At 48.4% G+C, this 15075-nt stretch overlaps 1 protein-coding gene across 1 annotated transcript in view; it reads left to right on the top strand.

The window, feature by feature from the left end:
- UNC5D (unc-5 netrin receptor D) overlaps positions 1 to 15075 on the top strand; it is an 86680-nt gene that overhangs the window by 642 nt on the left and 70963 nt on the right.

Below are 15075 nucleotides of genomic sequence, written 5' to 3'. Positions count from 1 at the left end.
GGAACTGCTGGGCTCTGCTCTCCGCAGGAGACACCATCCTCAGGTAGCCACGGGCTGCTGCCAGCTCGCCACAGGTGCTGGAGCCTCCCTGGTTTCCTCACCTGCCCGGAGCTGGCCCTGAAATACAAAAATCCCGGAGGTTTTTGTGCCTTGTGCCCTTTTGGGGAGGGGAAAAACCCCAACCAACCCCCAGAACCTCGCTGGTTTACAGGACAGAGAGATAAACGACGGGAATGGAAAATGATAATTCTTGGGTTTTCTATGGTGTTTGGATCCAGAAGCAGAGGTGCCAGCGCAGGGAAACCTCAGTCAGTGCTGGGGGGTCAGTGCCTTCCTTCCCCGCCTCCCACCGGGAGCCTTTGGCAGCTCAGCGCGGTCAGGAGCCGGAATTTCACACCGCGGGGCTGGATGAGGCTCCTGTGGCCGCCGAGTGGCAAATCCCAGCTCCTTAATTCAAACCAGCTCGGGCGTTTCAGAGTCTGGCCTGGGGCAGTTTTGGGTACGGCGGTGGGGCAGAGCAGCGGTTTTGGGGCCGTTTTGGGGCCGTTTTGGGGCCGTTTTGGGGCCGTTTTGGGGCCGTTTTGGGGCCGTTTTGGGGCCGTTTTGGGGCCGTTTTGGGGCCGTTTTGGGGCCGTTTTGGGGCCGTTTTGGGGCCGTTTTGGGGCCGTTTTGGGGCCATGCTGCCCGCTGATCACGGGCAGCTCCAGCTGAGGCAGCTCAAGCTCAGCTGCAGCCCCGGAGCTGCGAGGTTTTGGTTTATGATGAAGTTGTCTCAAAGCCGCCTCGGAGACAGATTGAGCTCAGGTTTGTGTTCTGAGCGGGGATTAAAGACGAATGGAGCTGTTGTAGAAAGCCCTGGCACGGCGTTTGAAATCTGCTGGAATGAATAAACATGGATAGCTCTGGGCTGTTGTTTTCGCAGGAAAAAAACCACCCAGACAGGCTGGAGAGAGCCACTAATATTTATTATCTCACTGATGCCTCCAAACTAATTTTGAGTCACACATCTCGGAATGAAGATGTCTGTGAACACGAGCCTTAATTCTCTGCTGCATCTTCATCCCCCAGCCTGGAGCTGTGCTGAGATCTGAGGGGATTTGGTGCTAAACGAGCATTTCTTGGGATTTTCTTGCCCTCCCTGCCCTGCTCGGGTTTGTGGTGAGGAAATGAAGGCACCTGGAGCTGCTGGAGCAAAGATCTCGGAGTGTTTCTGGTGGTTTGTGGAGTTTTAAATTGCTTTTTTTTGGCCGTGGTCTCTGCTGGTCAGAGAGCTGCGGTGTGCTCAGCGGCGCTGTCCAGCAGCACCAGCCGGGCTCTGGGGAAAGAACACTGGGGAAAAACCAGCAACTTCTGGTTCAGATAAAAATAACCTGCAGCTTCTGGTTGAGGTTAAAACAGCAGCTTCAGGTTTGGGGTTAAAACAGCAGCTTCAGGTTTGGGGTTAAAAACACCAATTTCTGGTTTGGGGTTGAAAACAGCAACTTCTGGTTCAAATAAAAACAGCAGCTTCTGGTTCAGGTGGAAAACAGCAACTTCTGGTTCAGACAGAAACAGCAGCTTCTGGTGGGGGTAAACCCCAGGAATTTCAGGTTCAGGTGGAAAAGAGCAGCTTTGCTGCTGTGGAGATGGGCCTGGCAGTGAGGGCAGGGCCGGGCTGTGCCCAGATTGGCCCTTTAGTCTCACATTTAATGATGTGAATTAGACGAGGCCCCAATTAACGCATCCTGAAGGGGCTGGGGTTTCCCTGTGTGCCCCAGGATTGGACAATTTGGGGGCTGCAGGTGCTGGGCCGTACCCGTTCCTGCCCCAGGGGAGGATTTGGGGTGGTTGGGGCCGTTTCTGCCCCGCTGGGGACACTCGGGTGTCCCTGCACTGATGGATCTGCACCCCAAATGTCACTGATAACCCAGCCCCGGGCTTTGGGATGAACACAAATCCCCCAAAATCAGACATTTCTGTGCCAGCAGGACCTGGGTGCTCCTGGAGCCTCCCCTGCCTCTGCTCCAGTCTCTCCACGCAGCCAATTCTGCATTTTGAGCTCGTTAAGACGAAGTGTTAATTAAAATAACGACCCCACACTCTGTTTCCATTCCCCTGCAGGGCTTGTGTGGGCTTTGCCATCAATATTTATATTATTTAATTTGTAATTTCCCTGGAAATGAACTTCCCAGGAACTAAAACTCCTTTCCCTGGTGGGTTCAGGGTGCATTTCCCACCTCTCCAGGGTGACCCGGGGGTGCTGGAGCTTCGCTGTCCTTTCTGGGCAGGGACACTCAGGGCTCGGATTGTTTATTGGAATTATTTATTTTCTCCAAACCACGGGTGGATCTGGGGACTCTGGAGACCGGAGTGGCAAAACCTGGGTGTGCAGGATGCAGGAGTGAGTGGCTTGGAATGGTTTTGTCGGGGGCTCTGTTCAGCCCTGGAATTTTTTTCTGCAGTTTATTGCTGTGTTCGTGATGTGGTGGGACAGAATTTGGGAGAGAATTCAGAGAGGAAGTGGCAAAGCCTGATCTGGACAGGAATATTTGGTCTGTTTTGGGCAGGAATATTTATTTGGCTTGATTTGGACAGGAATATTTATCTTGCCTGATCTGGGCAGGAATATTTAGTTCATTTTTGGGCAGGAATATTTGGCCTGTTTTGAACAGGAATATTTGGCCTGATCTGGACAGGAATATTTATTTGATCCTTTTTGGGCAGGAATATTTGGCTTGATTTGAACAGGAAAATTTATTTGTCCTGATCTGGGCAGGAATATTTGGTCCTTTTTGGGCAGGAATATTTATTTTGCCTGATCTGGACAGGAATATTTATTTGGCCTGTTTTGGACAGAAATATTTGGCCTGTTTTGGACAGGAATATTTATTTGGCCTGTTTTGGACAGGAATATCTGACCTGTTTTTTTGATCTGGTTTTAGGGCACTGCCCCTCATGTTCCAAACACAAATAACGCGATTTCTGCTGAGATGGAAAATTCCAGAGCCTGGCCAGCCCTGGGGGTCAGTGGCTGTGTGTTTCCCGTATTTTTAGCCCTGCTCTGGCGGAAGGTGGAGTCTGGGGGAAGCAGCAGAGTGTTGACACCAGAGGCTGCTGTTCCGGAGGCTTCGGGATGCTGCAGCAGCAGCAGATGGTCACATTCATCTGCCTCCAAACACTAAAAAACGCTTCATTTTCTATTTATACCCCTGAACGGTCTGGCCATGCCCCAGGGCGCTGGGGAGGGATTGTGGCCCATCAGCTGCCACCAAAAAAAAAAAATCACATTTTGGGGCAGGCAGATGCTCAGGGGTGACTGAGCACCCAAAATTCACCTGCACAAAGGTGGTGAAAGTTTCGTGTCCTCCCCATCCCCACCCACCCTTCTGTGGCCTTTTGAAATACCAAAAAATGTCTTCAATGAAGAGACTCAAAAATGTCCTCGATGAAGAGACTTTTGTGAAGTCCAGTGGCTTTCCCAATATTGTTTAGTGCCAAAGACTTCCAGGAATTTCCATGCAGGGAGGTACACTTAATTACACTTGGACATCGTCATCCCTAATGAATTTTTTGGGGTTTTGGGTTGTTTGTTTTTGTGTGTGTGTGTTTTTGTTTTTATTTTGTGGGGGGTTTTTTGGTGGGTTTTTTTTTTTTTGTTTTGTTTGTTTTTTTTTTTTTTTTTTTTTTTTTTTTTTTTTTTTTTCCTGGTTGCTGCTGCTGGTATTTTTGGTTTGGTTTTTGTGGGGTTTTTTTTGGTTTTGTGGAGGGTTGGTTGGTTTGGGTTGGGTTTTTGGGGGCTTTTTTTTGGTTTTGTTTTGGTGTTTTGGGGTTTATCTTTTGGGGGATTTTTTTTTTGTTGTTTCTTCTTTTGTTTTGTTTTGGAGGTTTTTTGTTTGTTTTGGGTTTTTTTTTTGTTTTGTTATTTGTTTGTATTGAGGTTTATTTTGTTGTTTTGGGTTTATTTGTTAAGGTTTTCGGTTGTGGGCTGGTTTTTTTGGATTTTTTGCCTGTTTTCTTTCTTACATTTAAAAAATCCAGAGCATTTCCCGTTTCCCTGTCCCTGGTGCTGCTGCAGAGGGACAGAGGGACACAGTCCCAGCCCTGGCTCTGCTCAGGGCACAGGAGGCAGCCCTCGGGTCTCTGTCCTGCTGAGGCACAAAGGGAAGGGCTGCCTTTGATTCCACTCCAAACATGCAGGGACAAGCTTGGATTCAACCAAAAAAACAGGAATTCTGTGCTCTGAGATTGGGTTTAACTGAAAAACAGGAATTCTGTGCATTGAGATTGAGTTTAACAAAAATAAAAAAGGGAGACTCTGTGTTCTGAGATGATTTGTTTTAACCAAAACCACAAGTATTTTGTGCTCTGAGATTGAGTTTAACCAAAACCACAGGAATTTTGTGCTCTGAGATTGGATTTAACCAAGAAAAGGGAATTCTGTGCTGTGGGCTGGCTCGAGGTGGGGCTGGTCCTCACAGAGGTGAGGGAGGTCACACCTGAGTGTCCCCTCCGGGGCCGTGGGGACACCTGGGGGGTCCCAGCAGGTGATTTCCATGCTGGAATCATTGGGCCAGCAGGGATTTATGGCCGTGGAGGTCCCCAGGTGAGGGTCCCCGGGGGATGAGGAGGGACAGGGGCACGGGGGGGGGGGGCTCAGAGGGCTCCTGGAGTGGCAGGGAAAAGGGTCCCTGGCGAGGGGAGTGCAGAATAAAGGACATTTAACAACCACAGTCTGCTCTCTGTGAGGGGAGCACGGCCAGCCGAGGGCACGGTGCTGTTTTTACATCACAGATATTTTGGTTGATGTTTATGCGGAAATCTGAAGGGTGTTTCTGAAGAAAACTCCAATTCGGGGTCGTGGCTGTGGGGTTTTGCCTTTCCTTTCCCCCCTGTAAATGAGTTGCAGACCTGATGGAGTCACTCAGACCCCTCCAGCACCTTTCTCTGGCGTTTTCCTGGTTTAACCAACACTTGTGGTGATGGAGATTGGATCTCCCTGGGAAATGTTCAGCACCACGGAGCCTCCCCCAGCCCCAGATTCCCAACAAAAACCAGGTGACACCCCAAATCCTGCAGGTGGAAATGTTGATTTGTGATTTGTAGCTACAGTTTTCTGTGGGCCTGATATTTCTGGGTCTGAGAGATTTCAGCCTGCTGAAATTTTTCCTAAGGAAAAAATCCTCAAGAAAGTTTCCTCTCGAAACAATCCTGGCCAACAACTCTCCTTGCTCAGAACAATCTTTCTCCAGGTGGTGTTTTGCTGTTTCTCTGGTTTAACCAATGGCATTAGAAGGGTGTCGTTCCTATTCCCCAGCCATGGTCAGTCTGTGTGGGAACACCTGATAAAAGGCACTGAGAATTGGACAATAAAAGCCTTTTTTTTTTCTGTGCTCTTTGCCCTCTGAAATATTTAGTCTCTCATCTTTCTTTTGTGTCCTACAAAACCCGGGTGAAACCCCAAATCCTGCAGGTGGAAATGTTTGTTTGGGGGTTTGTGGCTGTGGTTTTGTCTCTCCTGGAATGATTTTTCCCTGCTTTGAGGGGCAGAATCCCTTCCCTTGCCTCTGTGGGATTGAGTTTGGAATGATTTGGGCCATTTTGGGGGGAATTCTGTGGCTACTCCAGCAATTCTGTCTTTGCTGAGCATGATGCATCCAAAAGAGTTTGGTTTCCATGACAGGACGGGAATAAAATTAAATTAATCCAGTTGATAATTAATAATCACTCGCAGTCTGAGTTTTCCTCAGCTTTGTGTTTGTCCTCCCAAGGAAACGCAAACTTTGTTATTTGAACAGCTCCAGGTAAACTCAGGCCCTACCAAAGGCTCCTCCAGCTGGGGGAACCTCGGCTCTCGCTCTGGTGAGGTTCCCTGAGCTCTGCAAAGCCTCTGCTGGGGCCAGGGCAGGATTTGGGAGGATTATTGCTGGCAGATTTCTTTAAGGAGTGATTATTCTGCAAAGACTTCTTCTCCTCTGTGAAAATACACAGCGACTGCTCGGGATTATCGGATTGGGTGTTTTGTTTGGTTGGTTAGTTGGGGTTTTTAGGTGGTGTTTTGGGGGTTTTTTTCTTGGTTTTTTGGTGGGTTTTTTTATTAAACAGACCCAGCGTGGTTTTTGTTCTATTTTGACTCAGCCCAGCCCCAGAGAGCCCAACAAAAATCACATTTTTCCAGGGTTAGTTCTGCGAGGAGCTGAGCAGGGCTGGTGTCTCTCACCTGGGGGTGTTGGTGTCAGACGTTTCTGTGCCGTTTCTGTGTCATTTCTGTGTCGTTCCTCTTCCTGGCCCTGCCACACCAACCCCCCTGTGCTGCTCCTCCAGACCTGCAGCACCTCTGAGCACCCCAAATTCCTGCATCATCAGGATAATCAGCAGCACGAACGTCCCAGTGTCTGCTCCTGGCCAAAGGGAACTCCAGAGGATGTTTTATTGTCTTCTCTGCCCTCTCAGCCAGGGGTGAAAAGCGCTTTTTGGAGCCCTGAGCCCTCCAGCCTGCCTCGGCAGGGCTTGATGGCACGGTCAGCACTGGGGAATGCTCAGGGGTGCCTGGGGAACAGCTGGAATTCTGGAGAACAGCTGGAATTCGGGCTGGGCTGCCCTGGGAGCCATCCCCTGGGGCAGAGCTGAGGGCAGGATGGAGCCAGAGGTGCTGATGGGTCAGGTTGGGGCTGGCTGCTCGGGACAGGCTCCGTTCCCCCTCCAGGAGCACCACTTCAGTTCCCAGTCCCCGTTTTCCTGTGGTCCTCGAGCCTCTGCCCTCCTCACTCCAACTTTCGGGGAAGGATTTTGGTGTTTGGGAGTTGAGGGAGAGAAAGAAAAGCTTGTGACCCCCTAAAATGGGGCTATAACACCCTAAAATGGGATTGCTGAAATCATTCCCCCTCCTGGACAGCCTGGCCAGGAGCATTGGGAATAAAATCCCCCCTGATCCTTCTGGGGGGAATTCAGAGGGGGCAGGAGGTGAGAAGTGCTGGGCTCTGCAATCCCAGAGTGTGGGGATGGGAGTTGATTTCAGCTTTTTCTCAAACAGCCCTAAATCAGCCCACATCTGTAAGTGGCCATCGGTTGGTATAAACCAGAATAAAATCAGTTTAAACCCCCCTGAGGAGTGTTGCCAGCGCTGAAATCGGGAGGAAAGGCGGAGGATGAGCTGAGGGATTTTCCTGTTCCCAATAATCCCTTCCAGACCCCCAGCAAGTTGGGGGATGTTGGTGCCTGCAGCTCCCTTTGCCTTTCCCCCCAAAAGCTGAGGGGATTTTAGGGTTTGCAGCCATTGCTCTGCTCCAAAAAGCCCCAAAATCCCAGGAAATCCTGGCAGGGAAAATCACCCCAGCCCTTCTTGTGCTGCTGAGATTGGCCCCCGATGCTCCCAGGGCTGATAACGACTTTTGCAGCCCCGCAGGAATAAAAATCTGCCATCCTGCAGACGAGTTTCATTAATTCGCTGATAACTTCATCTGTGCTGAGGAAGGTAAAATGGATCAAGCCCTAAATGAGGATGATTTTTTTTTTTATAAAACAATCAAACCTTGTGCTCTGCAGTAGGCTGAGGGGCTGGGCTGGTGCAGAGCAGCTCCCAGGGACCAGTTTGAGTTCAATTTCTTAAATTTCACCCAAATTCAAGCGCAGAAACAGCTTCTCCTCAATTGCAGCATGTGACTCCTCAGGGCTATTCAGCGGTTTTTGGGTTCCTGCTGCAGCCGGGGCTGAGGGTGGCCGAGGCTTCTCTGAGATGGGTTTGGTGAGAACCCTGGAAAGCTGCTGCTGTCACGGGCTCAGCCGGGGACAAACGGGACTTTGGGGAGCGTTTGGGCAGAGTTTGGTCTCCAACTGCGGGATTGCCACAGCGAAGGGAGCCCTGGGCTCCTCCCAGGGGTTTGCAGTGAAGTGTGGAATGTGTAGGGATTTGTGTTCTTATTTCCTCCAGCCTCAGGATATTCTCATTTCCCATTCATGTGTTCCCCCCTTTCCCAGAATCCCTCCTTTTCTTCGCACCCCTGTTCTTCTCCCCAGACATTCCCATCCTGTTTTTTTTCCGACTTCTCCCTTTCTACCCCGACATTCCCATCCCTCTTTTCTTTCCCAGACATTCCCATCCCTGTTTTCCTGCCTCTCCAGGGGTTTCCATCACCTCACCGCTCACACCTCGGGAACAGGAGTTTGGTTATCCCCAGGAGGCTTTGCCAGACGAAAATCAGGATTTTATTTACAGAGAGCTGCACAGACAGCAATCCTCTGTGGTTAATTAGGCTTTGGATAATTGGCACAATCGGGCTGCTTCACCTGCGGGTGCTGGGGGTTCTCTTTGCTCCTACCCCCAAAGAATAATAAATCAATCAATCAAATCTGCTGCAGGTCCCTTCCAGCAGGGTGGATCTGTGGGCTCTCAGTGCAGGTAATTAACACACTCAGGCTGGGAGGGACCTAAACCAAATCACCTCCTGTTTAATTAGCCCCAGAAATTTAATTTGGGAAAAAAAAAACAAACCTAACCAACAAAACCAAAAGCTTTGGGGTGAGCAGAGCCCTTCCTGTCCCACCTCAGTGCTGTGCTGTGAACTCCAGGCAGGATCGATTTGCTGTCAGGGACAGGAATTGTGGGGGGGAAACATCAGGAATCTTTATTTGGATTACTCCAGGCCCTGTTCCTGATGGATCTGCCCCTTCCCGGAGTTCTGCTGGAACCCCTGAGCTCGGATTTCCTGCCCTGGCTCTGTGTTGGCACAGAAATGAGGAATTTGGGGGAGCTGGAGAAATGTGGCTGGGCTCTGTCACCACCAAACCACCGCTGGGCAAATTGCCTCGAGTTTGGGAGAAGAATTCCTGCCCACAGCCCCAGGAACGAGGGGAAAGTTTGGGGTAAAGGAGCCTGGGGAGGGATTTCCCCCTTTTCCCTCAGTGTGAGACCCTCAGGGGTTCCCCAGAACCCTCCTGGGGCTGGCAAATCCTCCCGGAGCAGGGAAAACCCCGTAGGAAAAAAATCCCAACGAGGGGAACCTGGGCTCAGGTGGAGGCACAGGAAGGGATTTGCCGGCGTTTAAATGGAATTATTGGGACATCCTGAGCTCCTGAGCACCCCTGGGGTGGCAGGGATGGGCTCAGCGCTGCATCTCTGAGGTGCAAACTGGATTTTTGAGAGACAAACTGGACTATTGGGGCACAAACTGGACTATTGAGGTGCAAACTGGATTTTTAGCTACGAACCGGATTTTTGAGCTACAAACTACATTTTTGAGCTACAAACTGCATTTTTAGGCACAAACTGGATTTTTCCCCTGGGAGAAGGGCCCCAGGGAGTGAACAGAGAATCCCAGAGGAGTTTGCTCACAGACCATCGTCCTGCTGAGGTTTATTGGTTGTTTTTTCTTTTTTTTCCTCATTTCAGGAGTGATTTAATTGCATGTGAATTCGGGTTTTTTTCCGCTGGATTAACGCTGTCAGTGGATTCCATCAGCCCCTCCCCGGGGCTGGCACCCACCCCGAGCCGCTTCACCGTGACATAATCGTCGCCCACGTCACTGTCCCCGTGCCCCTGGCGCTGCTGCCGCTCGGAAATGTCACCAAGTGCCACCAAGGGCTCGGCAGTGTCGCTGCATTGTCCCCAGGCTGTGCTGTGCCCGCTGTAATTCTCGTGTGACAGCAGCGCCTGAACCCCCCTGGGGCAACTCCAGAGCTCCGAATCCATCAGAAATAATCCAGGATGGGTCCTTTATCCTCATGAACAATCCGCAATAAAAATCCCGGAGCTTCTGATGGTTCCGTTCCCACGCGCCTCGGGGTGGGATGGGGACAAAACATCCCCCGGGATTTCCTCTGGTCCCCCCTCAGTTTGTGTTTGTGTCGGGGCTGGAGCATCTTTGGGGGTTGGTGACCATGGTTTTGTTGTGGTGGCAGCGGGTTTGGAAGCCAGGGCTGAGGGGAATTTTCCAGGGTTTTATTTTGGCTGAATCTCCCTTTGTGCCCTCCGTGCCTCCCCAGGCCTTTGGCTCAGGAGGGTTTGCTCCTTTTCTGGATTTGGTTTTTCCCTGCTCCTTTCTGGATTTGTTTTTTCCCTGCTCCTTTCTGGGTTCTCCTGCTCTTTTCTGTAGTTTTTGTGTTCCTGGAGATTTTCCTGCCAGGTTGATTTTTGGAAGTGTTTTCTTTGCTCTGATGAAATCTTCCAGCCCTCCAGCGGCACCTTGGACATTCTGGGGCTGGAAATGTCCCAGCTCCTGGGCTCTGTTCCCATTCCCTTTCTCTTTCCTCCTTTTCTAACTCTCTTTCCCCCATTCATGGCTTTTCTCCTCCTCTTTTCAAAGTTGCATTTTCAGATAATCCCTAAAATTAATCCATGAAAAGCAAACACTTTACAGTGTGGATTTTGGTGTCTGGATGCAGAAGGGACATCAGAGCTTTGGGCTGAAATGCAGCAGGTTTGGGTCTGATTTTAAAAACTTTAACAGTGATTTGAGGCAAGAGGCTTTGCTGGGCTGAACCTGGGATAAATCTGAATCTGAACCTGGGATAAACCTGAGCCAGGTAAATCTGAGCCCGGGATAAATCTGAACCTGAACATGGGATAAATCTGAGCCTGAGATAAACCTGAGCCTGGGATGAATCTGAGCCTAAAAATAGGGATAAATCTGAACCTGAGATAAACCTAAACGAGGTAAATCTGAGCCTCAGATTAATTTGAACCTGAACTTGGGATAAATCTAAACCAGGTAAACCTGAGCCTGGGACAAATCTGAACCTGGGATGAATCTAAACCTGAACTTGGGATAAATCAGAACCAGATAAACCTGAACTAGGTAAATCTGAGCCTGGGATAAATCTGAACCAGGTAAATCTGAGCCTGAACCTGGGATAAATCAGAACCAGGTAAACCTGAGCCTGGGATAAACATGAACTAAGTAAACCTGAGCCTGGGACAAATCTGAACCCGTGATAAATCTGACCCAGGGCTAGATCTGCCTTCCCAGCAGTGTTTCAGTGAGCTGTGAGTGCCCAAGGCCGTGTTTAACTGAGTGTTCAGTTAAATGTTTTATGGGTGCTGCCTTTCTGCCAGCTCTGCCAAACGCTGGGGTTTGCTCTTGGTTTAACCTGGGAGGTGTCCTGGGGAATCCAGGCAGGGTCCTGGGGAGCTCTGGCACTGAAACCTTCAGAAAATGGGGAATTTGGCAATTTATGGCAATATTTTCACAGAGGTTTTGTCCAGACAGCTTCCAGGGGAGCCCTGGCAGTGAAACCTCACGAGATGGGGAATTTGGTGATTTATGGTGATGTTTTCACAGGGCATTTGTCAGTGGCAGGCTGAGGGTTTGAGTTACCGACAGAAGCTGTGCCAGGGTTGATTTTTGGGCTGGAAAGTCTCCCTTTGCTGAGGCACAGAAAACCTCTGCACACAGCCCTGGGCCCAGGTGAGCTTTAGGTTAAAGCTGCTGGGCCAGAGCAGAGGAATTATTGATGGTCAGAGGGAACAAAACCCATCAGAAGTCGGCCCTAAAAATCCCAATTCCTGCAGCTGCTCTGGCCGTGAACTCAGGGGTTTGTTGTTATTTTTTCTCTCTTTCCATGTTCCCATTCAGAGCAGTGATGCCGTGGGAGGAACGAGGGGGATGAACACAGCTCTGAGTGCAGAACTAATTATTGTCCTTAAAGAAGATAAAAAAGGAAAATCGAGTGCTTGTCCGGGCCCCTTTTATCTGTACCAGGAGCCAATTATTTAATTCAGGGTGAAATTGGGTCTGGGCAGAGTCAGGACAGTGAAAAGCTGCCCTGGTAACATCTGCTCTGAAAATTCACCTCTGGATCCGGCTCCATTTTCTTCTCATTACTCTGAGAGGATATTTGGCACGTACCAATTAAAACTAATTAAAACACTTGTTGACCTCCCCAGTTGTTATTTATTCATAACAATTTGAATTGCCATCGCTTGTCATTCAACTGATAATTCCCCTTTAAATAATTGAAATCATCACTGAACTTAATTTAAGGCCTGAACAATGTCGGTGGGAATAAATTCTGTGAAGCAGTGGTTTCATCAATAACGTGTCAAAAGCCAATCAATATTTGTGTCCCAGAGCTCTGTTAATGGATGGTGATGTTAAAAAATATATGTAACAACCTTCCTGAAGTGCTGAAATTTCCTCCTGGCCTGGACCCCAGAGCTCAGGCAGGGAGGTTTTGCCTGGGAACAAAGTCCTGGGTTTGACACCTTTGAGGCAAAAAAAAAAAAAAAATCACCTTTAACATGAAAGGATCAAATAAGGAAGAAATTCCAGAGTCCAGTGGGGAAGCACTGAGCTGCATTTCAGCCCAAAGCTGCAATGTCTCTTCTGCATCCATAAGCCAAACCCACAGTTAAAGTGGCTTTTTTTTGCACTGATTAATTTTAGGAATTATCTGAAAATGTCACTTGAAGAGAGGGAGGGAAAAGCCATGAATGGGAAGGGGGGAAAAATAAGAGGAGAAAAGTGAGGAAAAAGAAGAGGAATGGGAACAGGAGAAGGGACATTTCCAGCCCAGCTCCAGTCTTTCCAGCGGGAAAGGATTTGCTGGTAAAATTTTCCCTGGTGGAGGGTTTGTGTTTTCTCATCCTGCCTGGATTTCACTGCAGCTTCCCCCAGTGCATCCCACGGAACTCCAAAGTTCATTTTCCCTGCTCCTCCTGGGTTTTCTGTGCTGTTCTGGGGGCAGCTGAGGAGGGGACATCCAGGGGCACTTTGGGGTGGCCGAGGGGTGACAATTCCCAGTCCCCTTTGGGCAGCTCCTGCTGGGAACAGTCTGGGGCCACTCTGGGCCTCATCCAGGAGAGTTTATTGGGATCCAGGGTTTCCTGGGATGTTGGTTTGCTGGCAGCTGGGGAGATCTAACGTCTGTAAAATGGAAAACCAGATCCTAAACTGGTTCCCTAAATCCTCATCCGGGTTATTCCTGAATTTTCCTGCTCACACAATGGGATCAGGGTCTTTATTCTCCTGGAAGCTGCTGGATCTGTGCTTCCTCACCAATACAAGCTCCCCTTTTTGTTTTTTATTTTATTTTATTTTATTTTTCTGGAGAATATCTTGCAGGTTTGCATTTCTCTGGCTGCTGTCCCTGCCTGCCCTGGTGTTTGCCCTCTCTCTGCACCTGCAGTGGAGCTTTTCCCTCCCCTCTGCCCCCACTGAAAAGTGAATTATCAGGTCAGCAGCCGCAGCCCGTGAGAAATGGCCCGGAAAACAACCTAAAGAGCGGATCAGCTGAGCTCACGGGATGCCTTTGGCTGGCTGGATGCATCCTGGAGGAATTTATCTCACCTGGGTCAGGATTTCTCAGCCATTTCCAGTTCATTGAAGGTCTTGGTTTGTGTCCTGGAGTGGGCACTGGCTGAGGAGACCAGAGCTCCATTTTCCTGTGGGTTTGTCTGTGCCTTTGTCCCTGTGCCAGGGGCAGGAGCGGATTGAGGGCGACAATTCCACAAGACAGGGATTGATTTGGGAGGCCTGGGAGAGCCCAGTGACCCATGTGCTCCAAATAAAACTCTTCTTAATGATTATTTTCTTCAACTGGAGTAGGACAGGGACCCTCTGCCTCTCTCTCCTGGGTCACCAAAGAGGGGCACAGGGTTTTTGCTGCAGCACCGAGCAGCAGCCCCAAAATCACAATATTTTTAGGAGAATTTGGGAGCTCTTCCCTCAACAGACACCTTGAGGACAGGGATCAGCAGCAGCTTCTCTGTCTACCCTTTAATGGCGCAAATTTCCTAAATCAAAGCAATCTGCACTTCCCCATTTACAATTCCATCCCCGAGCATGAAGCCTCATAAAAGGGTTTACAGCCGTGGAACCATCCGGCAGCGGCGTTATCTGCACCGGGCTGTTTCATCTTGGAAATTAGGAGGGTTTGTTCTGCTCTCTTTTATGCAGAAATAGAATGCCAACAGATGCAAAGTTTATTTTTAAACTTGGCTAGGGGCTGGAAAAGCACATTTGGTGGAGGTGTCGTTCGGTGCTCTGAATTGATGTCAGGCTTTAATAGTAAAATGGTTTTTTTAATAAAAACTAATAAAATCACGGAGCTGAGGATTTCTGTGGTGGAGGCGACACCGAAGATGGACACAGAGTTCCCTCCCAGGGCTGCCCTTTCCTGCCTGGCTGCTGCTGGAGAAGTGGGTTTTTATTAATTATTAATTAATAACATAGTTTTATTATTTGTTATTTATTATTATTATTATAATAATTAAACAATAACATTAATAATGTTAATGATGCTGGTGATGAAGAATAGGAGAAGTGTGAACACAGCCATCCCTTCCTGGCTGCCCTCAGGATGTGCAGCTCTAGGTGTTCCCAAAATCCCAGAGAATCCAGGCCAGGATTTATTGGAGGATGTCACAGGAAATTTCAGGGATTCCCAAATCTTTGTTGTGGGCTTTGATATCTTTAATATATTTTATATAAAATAAAATAATATATATATAATATATAATATATAATATATATAATATATAATACATATTTATATTAAACAATATATTATTTTATATTAAAATTATACCTATTATTTATATTTCTACATTTCTATGCTTCTACATTTCTATGTTTCGATTTCATACATTATATATTTATATATATATAATTAAATATATTATATAGTCATATAATATATATTTCTATTATCGATATCTTTAATATATTTAAATAATTTTAAAATAATTTGTGGAAATTATATAAATTATTATGTAAATTATATATTATTAAATATAAATGATGTGGAAATGTTATAAACAGCAGTGACCCCAGCAGAGCACGGGGAGCTGCAGATTTTCCTGCCTCAGCCCCGGCCCTGGCAGAGAACGAGGCGTGTGTAATTAAAGGCGGGTGTTAATTGTGGGTCCCGAACAGGAGAAGGGCAGAGCGCTCAGGTAAAGGAACAAAAGGTAATTCCCAGCCACAGACAGGCTTGAACTCTTGCTGGAGCTGCTGAATTCTTTTTCATTTTTAATTTACGCCGCCTCTTTCCTCCAGCACTGAGGCGACTCCTGTTCCTTTATCATCCAGGGAAGGTGTGAGGGACCCGAGCGTCACCTGGGAGCAAAAAAAGAAGGAAGTTTATTTGGGATTTTATATAGTT

Source organism: Sylvia atricapilla, chromosome 28 (genome assembly GCF_009819655.1).
Source record: "Sylvia atricapilla isolate bSylAtr1 chromosome 28, bSylAtr1.pri, whole genome shotgun sequence".
Taxonomy (NCBI): Eukaryota; Metazoa; Chordata; class Aves; order Passeriformes; family Sylviidae; genus Sylvia; species Sylvia atricapilla.
This window is presented reverse-complemented; position numbering and strand designations above follow the sequence as displayed.